The sequence below is a fragment of the Coturnix japonica genome, chromosome 1 (assembly GCF_054131305.1).
Source record: "Coturnix japonica strain WE chromosome 1, WE-NBRP24, whole genome shotgun sequence".
NCBI lineage: Eukaryota > Metazoa > Chordata > Aves > Galliformes > Phasianidae > Coturnix > Coturnix japonica.
The window spans coordinates 35,080,040-35,094,914 of record NC_140663.1 but is presented as its reverse complement, the minus strand read 5'-3'; the positions used below and the strand labels follow the sequence as shown (position 1 = coordinate 35,094,914).

General features: G+C 35.6%; 1 protein-coding gene across 1 annotated transcript in view; it reads right to left on the bottom strand.

Moving 5' to 3' along the window:
• The window catches only part of SYT1 (synaptotagmin 1), a 354,401-nt gene extending 350,932 nt beyond the window's left edge, over positions 1 to 3,469 (bottom strand). Inside the window, exon 1 of the mRNA XM_085537503.1 lies at positions 3,287 to 3,469. The gene's annotated coding sequence lies outside the window, so the exon portion shown is untranslated. The remainder of the gene's footprint in view (positions 1 to 3,286) is intronic.
• Positions 3,470 to 14,875: the final 11,406 nt, after the last annotated feature.

The following is a 14,875-nucleotide window of genomic DNA, read 5'->3' as shown; positions in this document are numbered from 1 at the left end:
AAGTCAGCATCCTATATTCAACTAACATTTTTCATTTAAACAAGTCCTGAATATGAGGGGTTCAGCTTCATCCATGCAACACAGAGGGGGCACTTGTACCTGGCCCCCACGTTCTGCCGACTGTCTTAAATTATATGGCAGTTCAATGATGCTGTTGTTTAATCCAGCAGCAGCTCAGCACCATTCACCTGCTCACCCACTGCTCCACTGCTGCTGTTGGATAGGGGAGTGGACTGGGAAAAAAAAAAGTAGAACTTGTAGGTAGGTAGAGTAGGCACTGCAGAGATATTAGTCTGGAGACAAGGAACTTGGAGAGGTACCCAGGGAGATGTAAGGTCTCCAATTCCCTTGTCCCAGCCCTATCCTCAGGTCCAAGGCTGGAAAGTAGAGAAGAGAATGAAAATGGAGGACTTACCTCCAGATAAGATAGGAAACAGAACTTACCTGAAGCAGTTTTTCTTTTCTTAAGGGTAAAGGCTGGTAAATGGAAATTTAAAAGTTCGTTATGTGTTTGAAAGACTGAACTCTGTGGTTTTTTTTTTTCATTCTCTCCCTGGGTTTACAAGTCTGAGCTATTTTCATCCAAACTAGAATGAAAAGCACAGGCAAACTGGCATGTGTGGCAGCCAGCTTCTCCCTATCTCACAGAGGCCTATTATGAAGGTCCAATTTCATTTGTCTTCTTTTCCCCAAAGAGATGTTAAACTCAGTTTTTAAAGAGTTTTACCACATAATCAAACCAGCTCAGCACAGCAGACATTCACATCTTTTTCTCATATCATTATAAAGTTTGCTTTCAAGTATGTTTGTAGCCCATTGCATTTTGGGAATTCTAGAGATTATAAATAAAAGCATCTTCTCAAAAGAACCTCCTGGCAGGCTCTTCTAACAAATGCTTCTCTGCACAACATTAGAGAAAGCAGTATAAAGTTCACTGTTATGGGAAAAATGATCCTCCCACTTATCAAAGAATCATTTTAGGCACGTTAGTTTAAGACATACCTTTCAAAGGCTGATGTTTGTAAAGCACAACAAAACCCTTTATCTTCTTGATGTATATATTTGCTTTGTAATTTCTATGCTATAACTTCATTAGTTTGTTACTTGCTTAGCTATTTTCTATACACATATTTTCTAAAGCGCACAGATCCACATCCAGACATAATTTGTTCACCTGATAGTGTCATATGGGCATGACCTTATCACAAAGTGCCAGATGGATATGGGCAGGCAGAAGAGCTATGTGAAAAGTAAAGATTTTTATTTGAATGTCTTGACAAAGCATTCTGAGAGATAGGAAATAGTGAAGGCTAGACTCACGCATACAAGCAAGCCAATGGGAAATCCCATGAGGTCTTCCAGCTTTGTCTGTTCTATAAAACGGCAATTTTCAGTTCAAATAACATCATTAGGATTTCAGAAATAAAATAAAATGGTGGTGAGTAAAATCATTTAATTAAAAGAAAAAATTCTGCTATCCATGCAGTGTTATGCAATGCTTTGGGGAGAGCTGGTTATGTAGCACTCAGAAACACAGAGAATTCCCGGAAGAAGTTCACCCAAATGTAAACGATAATGACATATTCAAAATGTCAACTAACTGGTTATACAAGACGCTTTTATCTGAGTTTTTAAAGTGCATGACAGGTGTCTTCTCTCTTGCATTTCCACAACAGAATGAGGAAGTTCAGAAGAGAAAATGGGAATTAATCATAACTGCTGCTGAAATAAGAAGATAATGACCAACAGCCCTCTTTATTGATAAGAACATTAACATTTTCCATGGGTAAAATATGTACTTTCAGGAATGTGGCTCACAAACAGAAAATCAATATAGAGAAGTTCAAATTCTGCTGCCTGTGTACTAAATGTTTGCTGACTGAAATAAGAACTTACTAGGCAGATCTGCAATCTACTGAGTTTTGCAATGCATCTCAGAATCTGCTGTAGAAGTAGCCCAGCTGGAATCAATATTTGCGATGTCCTCCCACATGCAAACTAACAAGAGAAAATGAGTTTTTGAAAAATATGGGAAATAGTTTATAAAAAGAGTGCTTCTTTCTCTGAAGAAATGGTCTCCCAGTTGTTTCCAGAGCTGGCTGCTACAAGAAATTCAACACATCACACACATCAGCAGGGAAGAAAAAGCATGACCATGGCTGTTGTTACAAAAAAAGTTTACGAGCCCCTTCTGGAAGTTTCACCCTCAGAATCAAAATTGTAAGACAGTTTTTAGAGCACATTCCAGTTTTGTAACTGTTTACCTTTAGTACTGTCATATAGATGCATGTTTTTGCTCTTGCTAAATGCCACTGAATTAAATTAAAAATATATAGGCTGTTATTTTTCAGAATCAAAGACTTTGCATAACATTACAGTGGGAACTCAAGTACCCACTGAGTGCAGCTTTAATTTTACAATATTCTGGTTAATAATGTCCATTAAAATATCCATTAAAAGGCCATCACACTAATCTAACTGGAACATATAATAGATGCCACTGGAAATCTTCCATTAAATTAATGTTTGAAACTTAATGTCTTAAATAGATGTTGTTATTAACAATATCTTAAACAGACACTTTCTTTTTCATGAAAGTGTCTGTTTAAGATATTGTTAATAACAATAACAATATTATTTTAATTAATACATTAATTAAAACTATTAATTAATATTAATTAAGCAAGTATTAATTAAAAGCAAGTGAAGACTTCATGGGTAAAAAGAATTTCGTACATAACAGACATCAAAATATTAGCAGTAATAAAATATTTTCTTCTTTGGTCCTCCGACTTTTATGTTCCACCAATATTTTCCTCTTTAATATTAAGATTTTAACTGCACAATGTAATCACATAAAATGTCAAGTGGATATAAAATACATGCTACAAGGATAGATGTATTCTATATTTCTTTCTCATACATAATTTTTAATACAAAGTTCAAGAGAACCATTAAAATGTCCTTTATGTCCTAGTTTTACTTGATGCTAATTTCTGTGCACTTGTTGACATATATATGATTTTCATTTATTTTTTCATTCATTTTAATGAATAATTGTTTTTAAATACAAAAAGCTACTGAATAGCAAGAAAAGAAATGGCAATATTTGTATCATGATATTTCACAGCTATGAGACAGAAACATATTGTAGATCTCATCACATATACTGATGAAGAAGCTGAAGTGAAAAACAATAGAAAAGCCAAAAGACACGTCTCATTACAAACACTATGCTATTACATATCTTACAGGTAATATTCAGGTTAATACAGCTTTTCCTCACCTTGAAGTGGAAGCTCAGTACTCCCTGAACCCAAGTCATTATAGGAGATAACTTCATTTTTCAGCTTGAAAGTTGTTGCTTTCCTCTGTCATCTTAGAGCTGGAAAAAACATTGCAGAAATAAATACATGGGAAAGAAAATATCATGAAGATAATGCTAATAGTCACATCTCCGATAGGGAACAAGATTTACATCACTTTGTAGACTCATATTTCCTGACATTTGTCCTAGCATATTATGATCAAAGAACTAAAGCAGTCACTGGGAAACACTGCAGGAAGGATTAAATTAAATGATTATGTAAACTTCCAAAGGAAGACGGCTTCCATTTCACATTCTGGCTGCTAGAAACCTTTTAGAGTTTATTTAGATACTGCCTCTTTTTCAATATAGCAGGCTCCTGCTCAGGGACTCCCCAGTGCTTTTAGCTCATTTTATCAGGTATTCATCACCCTACAGTTAACATCGCTTTGAAGCAAGCTAACTGCCAAACTAGCAGCTGATACTTGTAAACCCATTCACCAGTATCAGTCAGGAAGATACCACAGCTGAGCTGCAAAGGATAATGTCACATCCAGTCCACTGAAGCAATGCTAGGTTGATGGGTAATTTAAAATCTCAGGGACAACAATGAGGAGAAATGATACACTGTGTGCTAAATCCACATAGTTCTAATGAAGAATTACTCCAAGAAAATAGTAGAGTTTTGCATTTAAAAGTCAAAGAATAACTCCCTTGTTCTAATCCCTGTTGCTTTATATATTTCAGGTGGGGAATTCAATTTGGTGAAAGCTAAGTGAATAGAAAACTGAAAGGATTTTTAGAACAGATTGGACAGTTTTATAGCCTATGTAAAACAAAAATAATCAAATCTTATTCATGTACTAACCTGATTATCTTCAGCTACAACACTGCACAACACACCTGGTTGTAAGGGAATGGAAGGAAGGCTGCAAAGGTAGATGGATAACATTTAGCCCAATGCTGGCTGGGATTTTTCCTGATGCAAAGAGCAGAGAGAGAGCAGGCTGATGTTCACATTAACAGATCTTTCCTTCAATTGCAAGATTATCTGGTGCTTGATGAGTTTAATTTATTTGTAACTTTCTACTTTCATTTTCATTTTATTTTGTAGAATTTGTTTGCAAAATGCCAGAAACTAATGATGAATATACGCAATGCTATTTGTTAGCTGGCGACCACCAAGTTCTCTAAAGAAATCTTTGTTTCTTAATGTCATGGTTTTGTAATTTTGTAATTTTGCTATCAGTATTCCACATCATAACATCATGTAAAGTATGGATACTTCTATTGAATGTGCAGTCCACAGAAGAAGACTACATATCCCAGAGAACAACAGGGTTAATGATAAGTCACGGGACCAGGACGCTGTATAATCTCGTTCCCAGGCTGGAGTGCCCTCCTTCTTCTCTCGAACTTCTCGGAGAGTGGGAAGTGTTCCAGCCGTGTCACCTAGAGTTCACAGTAGGCCTCTCGGTTTTCGGGGACTCTCTCTCTCTGTTTCGTTCAATTTGTTAGCCTCAATTATATTATATTGTGTTATCTTGTATTTCGGTATCATATTTAGTAAAATAAGTTTTTCCTCCTTAGATTGTCGCTGTTTTATCCCACTCCCTTTTTCCCCCTCCTTTCCGGGCCCCGGGAGGGGGGCCCACGGGGTGGCTTCCCCTGTCACGGGCATAGGTAAATCTAAGTAACCCGTGACACTTAACTTTCAGCATTTGAACACCTACACCAAACAAAATAATGAAGATTCAGACATCAATAATCTTGGCTTGAAATCTGTAAAATTTATTTTTTTCAGTTAAAAAGACAAGTAATGGGAAAAAGAAGTTGTCTTAGCTTTTGTAAAGTTAACTCATACTGTTTTACCTGTGCATCTTGGATTAAAAGAGGAGTAGACAGATGGTATATTAATGACTGCCAGCTAGCAAAGCTACACATTATTGTGGAGTTGAGTGGTATTTAAAATTTGCCTCACTGAGGTTCTCTGAGTTCACCCTTGTTTATCTTTAATTTAATTTATCTTTAATTTAAACTGATCTCTGAGGAAATATTTTGTTTACACCTTATTTATAGTAGTCAGTGCTTTAGAAACAAAATCATGGGTGAATGTGTGTGAACTGAAACTGATTAAAATTTTGTAGAAATGTTTGCAAGCACTAATGCAGTAACATTTTTATTAATACTTTAAATCACTGCTTTCAACCATTTATCAATTTATAACTAACAAGGCACTTTTATCAAATTAAAAAATTCAGTGGTATTTTAGAAATATTTCAGCCAACCAACCCATATGTTGTAATGAAAAATAAATTCATGAACTTTTATTAAACTTCTGGCTCTCACAAGGAGTGGAAAATATCTGCTTTCAGATTTAAAAAGCTGAAAGGATTTTAGATCTTTCAAAATACTTATTTTCACCTTTGAATCATAGAATGACATGGCTGGAAAGGACCTACAAGATCATCTAGTCCGACCATAGTTAATGCAAATAGAAAGGAAACCCCAAGTCATGCACAGTCTTTCTGACAACAAAATACTTAATATGTTGTATTCTAATGGATGATTCATTACTCTTACTTTGTGGATCCCCTCAACATTAAAGCACACTGCTGAGCCATATATGAACCAATGAACTGCAGTGCCAAACTTTTCAGAACAAATATAACCACTTAGTGAATATTTCTTAATTTTGGTGGGCAAGCTGTCTGTGAATTTCTGTGCATTGGCATCAGTAAGCAGCAAGGCTATCATGGAAGAAATGGCTGCAGAAAATAATCTTGGATTGAACGATAAAGATGATAACAATTCAATTTGTATTTGTAGAAGAATGAAATGCATGGTAAGATAACATAAATTCTGTTTTGACTGGACAAAATTGGATAAACTTTGATAAACCAAAGGAATTGTTCAATTTTAACGATCAGGCTTAGGACTCCAGGGCTCTGATGCAGTGAAAGATTTACATTTTTTTTTTTTTTTTCCAGTCCATAGATGCAAAACTGTCTGCTATTTATATACCATACAACATAGAGGCTATAAAACTTGCAGATTACAGCTCTGCTGACTGACCGACTAGGTAGAGAAGAGCATTTCAGAACAAGCAGAAAGCATATTCAGAATGCTTTAAAGACTGGTTAGTAAATAAGTACTAGCTTAAGTGAACAAAAAGTTCAGACAAGAGAGGATTTAAAAATTATTAATAAAATAATAAATGGTTCTTCAGCGATACAAGTGAAAAGATAACAAATCTACTGGTGTGTACAGCAGGAAAAAAAGATGATAAAAACACCATATCAATCATTTGTTCTTTTCTAGTACAGGACTATGAAACAAACTAGAAGGGCAAAGCAAGAGTCTAATGCAAAAAAATAGGTATAGATACTTTTCACAGTTTCCACTGATTTTTGGAGAATTATAATACAAGCTGGTGTTCAACAGCGTGTATTTTTAATGAATCTTTTCAGTAAGAAGTGCTACTATATGACTGAAGATTAGAAAAAAGTAGTAATGATACTTGCAGTAGAGAATAAACATGATTTGGGAAAGCCTAAGCTTGTTATTTTGTTTGCATACTAGAAGAGGAAATTGAAGAAATATAACAAAAAATGACTGGAAGCAAATTGTGCAAGAGTAGTCTGATAATGCATTTTCTAGACAAAGTCAACACAGTAGATCTTAACTCTGTTAATATGAGAAACACTGGACACCGAGTCAATTGAAAACCCTTGGTGAAGCTGGAGGGACCAGCCTCTAATAAAAAGCTGAATAAAATGATCTATCCACAGGAGATAGAAATCAGTAATGATGAAAGAACAGTGGTAGGCTGGTGAAAGGTTATTAGTGGTATTTCCAAAGGCCCAAGTTTATCTGATAATTTCACTAATAAGAGTGGCACCAGCAATGGGTTAAAAATGTCTTGTGATAGAAAAGCAAAAAAGAGGAGGAACAGAGTAAGAAAGATCTAGAACAGACTTCTGTGGAAAATGGAGCTCTATGCATCCTTCATGATTAGATAAAATAATTGCTAGAAAGGCAATGATTGGATCTAATGACAAAGAAGTACCTTTCAGATATCTTTGCATTCACCAGGATGCTTTAGAACCAGAAACTCATCTTCAGCTTTGATTTTAATTTGCATTTCACAAACCACATGCTAAACTGGCATGGATATCACTTTCCGTTTGGATGCATAAGTAGTTTACATGTTCTTTGAACAATCTGCCCACAGAATACAGATGCTCTGGAGTCAGAAAGATAGTGCTTATAAATCTGACTGGATTCACTTGCCTGTTTTACAGTGCCAAAGAAGCCCATAACATATGCACTGGGACTCAACACTCATACCAGATCAGACAGTACAGGAATAAAGATTGGTTAGATATTTTGGCAAGGCAATAAGGACATTGCTGGAGTACATGCCAACAAGGCCTAATCTTTAACATTTACCATGGAATTCTAAGACTAGATTTAAATGTACTCCCTCTTCTTCCTTCCAAATTACAGAAATTTGCATACAGAAGATATTTTACTAATAGAAACTTCCATTTACAGTTGCTTATGTGCTAAAGTGTCCAGCTGGAAAGGTGAGACATGAGCTCACCTGCTCATCAAGGAAGGAAGAAAAGATCTTTTGCATGTCACCAGGATCTTCTACAACATGCTTCCTATAATGAAGAGCAGTACAAGGAATAGGGAGAGGCTATGCTCTGTTTATCATTTAGCAGCTAGCACATTTGTGAGTGAAATCTGATGGCAAGCAGCATTTTCTGCAAACAAAAAAGCCAGTGCAGGTGGATCCATTGTTTGTATTTGCTTGGTAGCTTCTTTAGTTGTTTGTTACATTTTGTTTTTATTCCAGGTTGATTGTTAGATTAAAACTGAGTTCAGGTATGAGTAGAATTGTACATTAAGCCCCTTTCTTTAATAGCAATTGTGTTTTTAACTTGACTTGGTTGGACTTGAGGAAACTGTCACACAACTGTTCTGCTGAAGGTATATATGACCACTATTTTCGCTAGCTCTTCAGTGGAAACATGGCCTAAAAGTGTATCTTTTATGCAGAATTAATGTCAGTGATAGGAATGAACTTGTTAAGAACTAAATGGTTTCTGCAGTTCTTGTGGGCAGATATTTAACAACCATGGTCCCTCTCCTAGGCTTTAAGTTCACAATGAAGCCTTCAGAAGCTGAGATGGAAGGGCTGCCTTGCTGCTGCCTCTGGCACAAATTCTTTTACTGTAGCTTTTAAAGTGCTTCACTCTGCTCCTTTCTCCCTTGATTACATATTCATACATAAAAGTAAGTGTGGAATAAGTGACTGCCTTATAAATGCCATGTCCCAGAATGTAGAGCTACTTTCTGCAGAGAACATTTATTCACTGAGGGTCTGCAAGGCCACTGTGTAAGCAATAATATAATCTGACTGTGGCTGAATGTAACTGAGGGCAGCCATTCCACCAAGTCTTGCAGCTACTGACCTCAGTAAGGTTGTGTTTACAGCAAGTCACAGAAAGGCACCAGACACAGGAACAGGTGGCTATGAGTTGTGTGAACAGCCTACAGGGTTTTAAACAGTTCTGATTTATTCAGTGTGACAGTCCCTGTATAATAAGGTTGGGCTTGGAGATTGAAAAAAATCCAAAGTTTCCACTTTTTTATGCGTGTGAATAAGATAAGGAAAATAGGTTATAGCTTTTCGCGTAAGTGATTGGCATGTATTCCATCATCACTTTAAGGTTCTGAACAGCACTGCTTGTGCACACATCCTGTTTTCTCTATTATTCCGTGGTCTCAGCCAACAGAGCTCAGGTGGAAATTCTCATCTCATGAATGTTTGCTGCTCTTTACAATTTGCTACTTTCTGCCATGGTGGCCATATTCCTAAAAAATAAGTGCTAATGAAATGAATTGTTAAGCTGTCTGTCTTCTTCTGTCATACATCTTTTCTATTTATCTGGATTCTGAAAAATTTAGATCCCAGTCTTTCAGTCAAACCAATGAACTCAGTGGATTTAGAAGAGCAACACACCAGCAGAAATAAATGTCTTTACCCAATGAGCTCACTTTAACAAGAATATTTCAAGCTTCTCTTTCCTATGCTACTAAAGAAGGCTGAAAGAAAAAGCAGCCTATTTGTATTTAATACCTTCATATTAGAAATTAGAAAGTAAAAATACAATATATATATATATATATATATATATAACTTTGACAACTCAGCAAATGTGTATCCCTGTTGAACTGTCCTCTGCTAGAGGTTACTTTCAGAGCAGCTTCCCTTCACTGACTTGTCAACGGGGCTGTGACACAGTCATACTGGTGCAGAGTATGCCAGGCTCTTCTGCTCTAAATGATCTAAAATGGTTCTATAAAAGCCTCTAAGTGCAGTTCTCAGTTCTTTAACAAAGATGTCTGAACTTTGCTTTCAGCAGTAAGGAAATGCTTGGTAGTACAAAAACTCTTTCAAGTTCTTCATATTTGTTCGTACATTAATTCTTACTTACTCTTGCCTTCACACCTATGAAGCCACATATGTGCCTCGATAATTCCTGGACCTTTCTGGATGGGCCATTGCTATGGTATCTCTGAATTTCCCCACCTTCATTACCCATCTGATTTATTCTCTCTGGCCCACAGCAGAAGATTCCTGAAATATGTACATTTACATTTATAGTCCCCACAATTATGGCTGCAGATTGTTTTCTGTACTTGCCTTCTGTTAGCCCTTCAGTCAATGGAGACATGGGAAAAATCTTTTCTTACTTGCTTGATGAGCAGCTAAGTTTACACCTCGCCTTAAAGAGTCAGCTGAAACTCACTGTACAGACAGTCTGAAACCATTCAGAAGCAGTTTCAGTGACATGCACGTTGGCCTCTTCCCAGATGAATGATCAGATGCCCTTGGGAGTGCCTGTAATTATTAGTAGCTATAGCATTTAAATATAATGATGATCAGTAAGGCTACCCAAAAATTCTACAAAGTGATTAATATCATATTAGAACAACACAATCTGTAAAAACACAACTATTCAGTGAGTGTTAACTGACTTCTGTCATTTGTCAACATGATTTTATGCTAAAGAAAGTGAAAGCTGAAGGTAGCCCAGTGATTTTCCATGTGATATATATATATATTCATTTTATTCAAAGCCCCTGTTACTTAGCCTCTTTTATCCTATCTATTTTTTATTCACTAACAACACTCTGTCACCACCTTTTAGGATCACACAAGCACTAGCAGTATTGTAAGTACCCTTATTCAGCAAAACACATATGTTCCAAAGTTTCACAAGCCCCTGCAGCAAGAATAGTTATAGAAAGATCAGGAAAATAAATAAATAAATAAATAAAATAAAATCATTTTTCTTGAAATTCTGTCTAGGAAAATATTAATCTTGCTACCGAGACTACAATAATAATAATAATATGTTTTGGCTTTTATATATTTTTTTCATCATGGTAAAGAATCACTAAGAACTCTTTGCGCCCGATGAAGTGATGCCATCACACTTACATTTGATATAAGAAAGGTATATGAAAGCAGTTAGAAAAAAAAATGATGCAACCTAAGAGTTAAGCAATCAGAACATCTCAGAAGATATATTTTTTTTAATTTGAAAAATCTATGCACATATCTAGTCAAGAGGAAGAGAAAAAATTGAACTGCACAATTTGTTCCAGCAGGATTCTATTCATCTATCTTCTTCATCCATCTTCCTTTTCCATTTAACCTGGCTGGGTTAGAGTATAGGCAATAAAAGGCAGCGAGAAAAGGAATTTTTGTTCCATAAAAACTCAGTATCATTCTTTTAAACACAGGATGCTCCAGCTTTCTGGGCTCATTCTGCACATTAAACTAAGTTGCAGAGCACATTTTCTTCCTCCATTTGCTTATTTTAAGCTCCAGCTAATTACAACTGTTTAATAGCCTTACTAAAAACACCCTGCGGAAACATTAGAAAAATAGCTTTTTGCTTAAAATTGTGACTACAAGGTACTTTTAAGGTGAATGTGGAGACTTCAGTGCTGTGTGTGTATCCATAAGGCACGCACAAGTGCATTTATGTCTACACATGCATACCAGCACAAGGAAAACAACAAAGAACAATTTTCCTCTTCTTATGGTGAAGAATTTAAAGATGACAAAGTATGAGTGAAGTGTGAACATAAAGACTGCTGGAAGCATGAGGCAGCTTTATTCCAGTATTGATCCCCATCCCTTTGTGGAAGAAAATTTCTGGCTTGTTTACAGTACTCCCAAATTTCAATTAACTACCTTTGCAACTGCTTTGTGCAGTTAATTTCTCTAAGCTACTGGCTATCTTTTTGCTATGGGTTTATACAGTTCTTAGCAAAATGCATCACTGATGCTCATTATTTCTACAAGTGAACAATGAATAAGCTATGGAACAGAGTATCTTTTAACTGCTGTAAATGCATTAGGTAGCATTCATCACTGACATACTGTTTACCAACTCCTCTGTAGAAGGATGTTCCTTTTTTTCTTTCCTTCAGATTTTCTCAACTCAGAGATTCTTGAACTACTTGTCGAACTCCAAGCTGAAGTTCATGAATCACTCAGATGCTGGCCTGATTAAATAATTGTTATTTAGACCATTTCCACAGAAATGGACTCATCTTTATGCTACCTTCAATTTTTCTTTGTATGCATATATATCCTTATTTTAGGAGAGAGGTTTGAATTTTGTAGTAAGTGATCCTCTTGTAGTTAAAGAAGGTACTTAAATTGTTTCAGAATAGGAAACTGTTCTGAACTGGGATCCTGCATTGTCACTTTGTGCAACTGAGAGCCTATCATTAGAATGTGCTGCTTCTGTTACATCCTAACAGCCTGAATTTTACTTTGTAGAGCTTATGGATGTACCCTACACTAAGACCAAATGCCCAATATTTGAAAAAAGATAAAAGTAGTATATAGAGCTGAAATAAAATATTTTGGTGTTTCTATATGAAAGTGTTTCATTTTCAGTTGTTTTGCTGACCCAAATACTTCAGTTTGACTCCTGCAATTCTATATCACATTACCCAGGAAACCTCACCACCAATAATAGTTGGTGTTTGATGATCCTTTCCTGCTTTTAGACTAGATTTTCTGGCAGACATGCACATACTTAGAGTTAAGAGGCATCTTAATTTATTGAAGAACTTTGGTAAAAGTATGACTGCAGTCTATTATTTTATCTGAGTAATTATTTTTTGGAAGCCACAGGTAAGTTGCAGGAGAATAATGAAGCACTGTAGTTTAAGAGACCTTTATGGAAAAATAACATTTCCATTAGCATTTTATGCATCTTTCTCTCAGCTGTGTATTTCTATATATATAATAGGAAGCAGACTGTGAAAACATGCAAATAATACTGGTTCAATGGAAGTGTCTTCTGTTTTTTTGTCTCCATAGGAGAATACAATGTAATTCTAAAATTCTATTGGTAGAAAGTGGAGAGGGAACTCTCTTCTGGACACATGCTTCAAGATTGTCATGTATTCAAGGCTGATACCTGCCTCCTGAGATTTATAAGGAAAACTGACCAAGAAGCTTTATAATTTTGAATGTAATTTAACAAAGATATTTGTTAGCTTAATTACGTATCACATCCTCTACAGCATGTGTGCTGTATAATTTGTATACTAGCATCAACTGTATTTATTTTTTATTAATTTATAATCTTAGATTCCTTCAACATTAATCACCATTCTCAGCTCTGCTATTAAAATTAAATTTTATCACATTTTTAGCATTAGTAGTACGACTTCCTTCTTTATTAAGAATCATCAGATAGACAATAATTTCAGTTGGCATGTCCTTTGAGTGTCAGGTGAAGTAATCTCTCAGACGGTTTTTGAGGGAAGGTAGTTCCTTCAACAGTAAATGCTACAATAATATAAAAATAATGAAATGTAAAGATACTGTTGGTTTAGCAGTCCCTTTGGGGTGTGAATATTCATAATTGCCTTAGTCACTCTCAGTTCTTTTCCTTTTTGGCTATATTCTTCTGTCTTCAAGTTGTTCATCCTCTCATTTCAGAGAAAAAACACATTTCTCTTTCTCATTGCACTGAATGGTTCTCTTTAAACACTCCTCTAAACAGCACAATCTCTATCAGCAGTATAATAAAGCAAAGCTTCATAAGAGATAAAGCACTGCTATTTTTGTAAATGCAAACTGGATTAAAATTCAGAGTCCTGGTATGATCCCTACTGATAAAATTTCAGGGTCTGCCAGAAGAAAATAGCTTATTAATGTATTTCAGAGCTCACTTGCACATAGTACACAGCCAATAAAAAATAGTAATTCCCATGTGAATCATAAATGAGACGCAAACTCTTCCAAATGAAGCTACAGAAATGCTTAGTGTTCCAGGATTTAAATTTAGCTCTATCTTAGGTAAATACAAAAGAATAATCACTTTTAATCTTTTGTGGTTAGATTTCACTAAATTTATAGGTTTCCACGGGCTTAATTTTATATTAAGAAGAAAGTTTGATCAGCAATTACATTCTTTAATGTTGCTTTGCAGAGGTTTGTCTGACTGATTGTTTGATGAATTTTAAGCTTGTCTTTGTTCCAGGGAGAAATGAACCAAAACAAGAGGTGGTAATCTCCATGCCTATACTGAATCCAACACTCTGGTTGCCACCTGGAGCTTGCTGGTATAATGTGTTATGACTGTTGTGAGTGTTGTCAGTCTGGGAGAGTCTTCAGGGGTGGAAATCAGAGTATTTGGGGCTGAAGGAACTGTCTTGCTACTGAAGAGAAGGGTGCAGCTGTAGTTTCATCTCATTTATAATCTATCTAGCAAATGCAACCTCATTTATTTATAGCCTTTAATGCAATAAAATAACTAATTGGTAGGGGAAAAAAGAAGAAAAAACACAACAAATTATTGGTTTCAAAATGTCTGACTGCTGATCATAAGCTTCTCTCTTGGTGATTTCTATGCAGAACTTTCACGCATATTTTAGTGACAGAGCTAACAGCCATCACAAATATCTCGAGGAAGTGAAGCAGGATAGACTTTAACAAATAAGCTTGCATTCAAACTATTTTATTGTTCCAGCAAGACTACTGAAGTGGGAACCCTGTAAATGAACTTTGAGGATTACCGCCTCTGTTCCCAATTTTATATAGTTCACAGCATTTTCAAATTAGGGTATTAGAAGGGAGGGATTTTATTTCATTTTTTTTTAAAGGACTGATTATGGCTGAGATTGAGCACTTTATCAGCAGTCATCATTTTTGTTATGGTAAAATCCAAGGGGATGTTCATGCAGAAATACTGGATGTTTACACCATAAACTTAATTGTATAGTGTTGCTGTTATTTTTTACCAACACTTCTTCAGTGTGAATCAAGCTTGTTGGATTCCACCCGTTGTCTAATCTCTATGTTGGAAAATAACAAATTTAAGTCCCAGCATGGGGGCTGGGCAGTTTACAAACTGCCTCACTGACTTGTGTCATTTTCTTGCTGTTCACTGTTTTTACATTTAATGATTTCCAGTGTCATTTGTTTCTTTTCAGAGTTCAAATAAACAAACATCA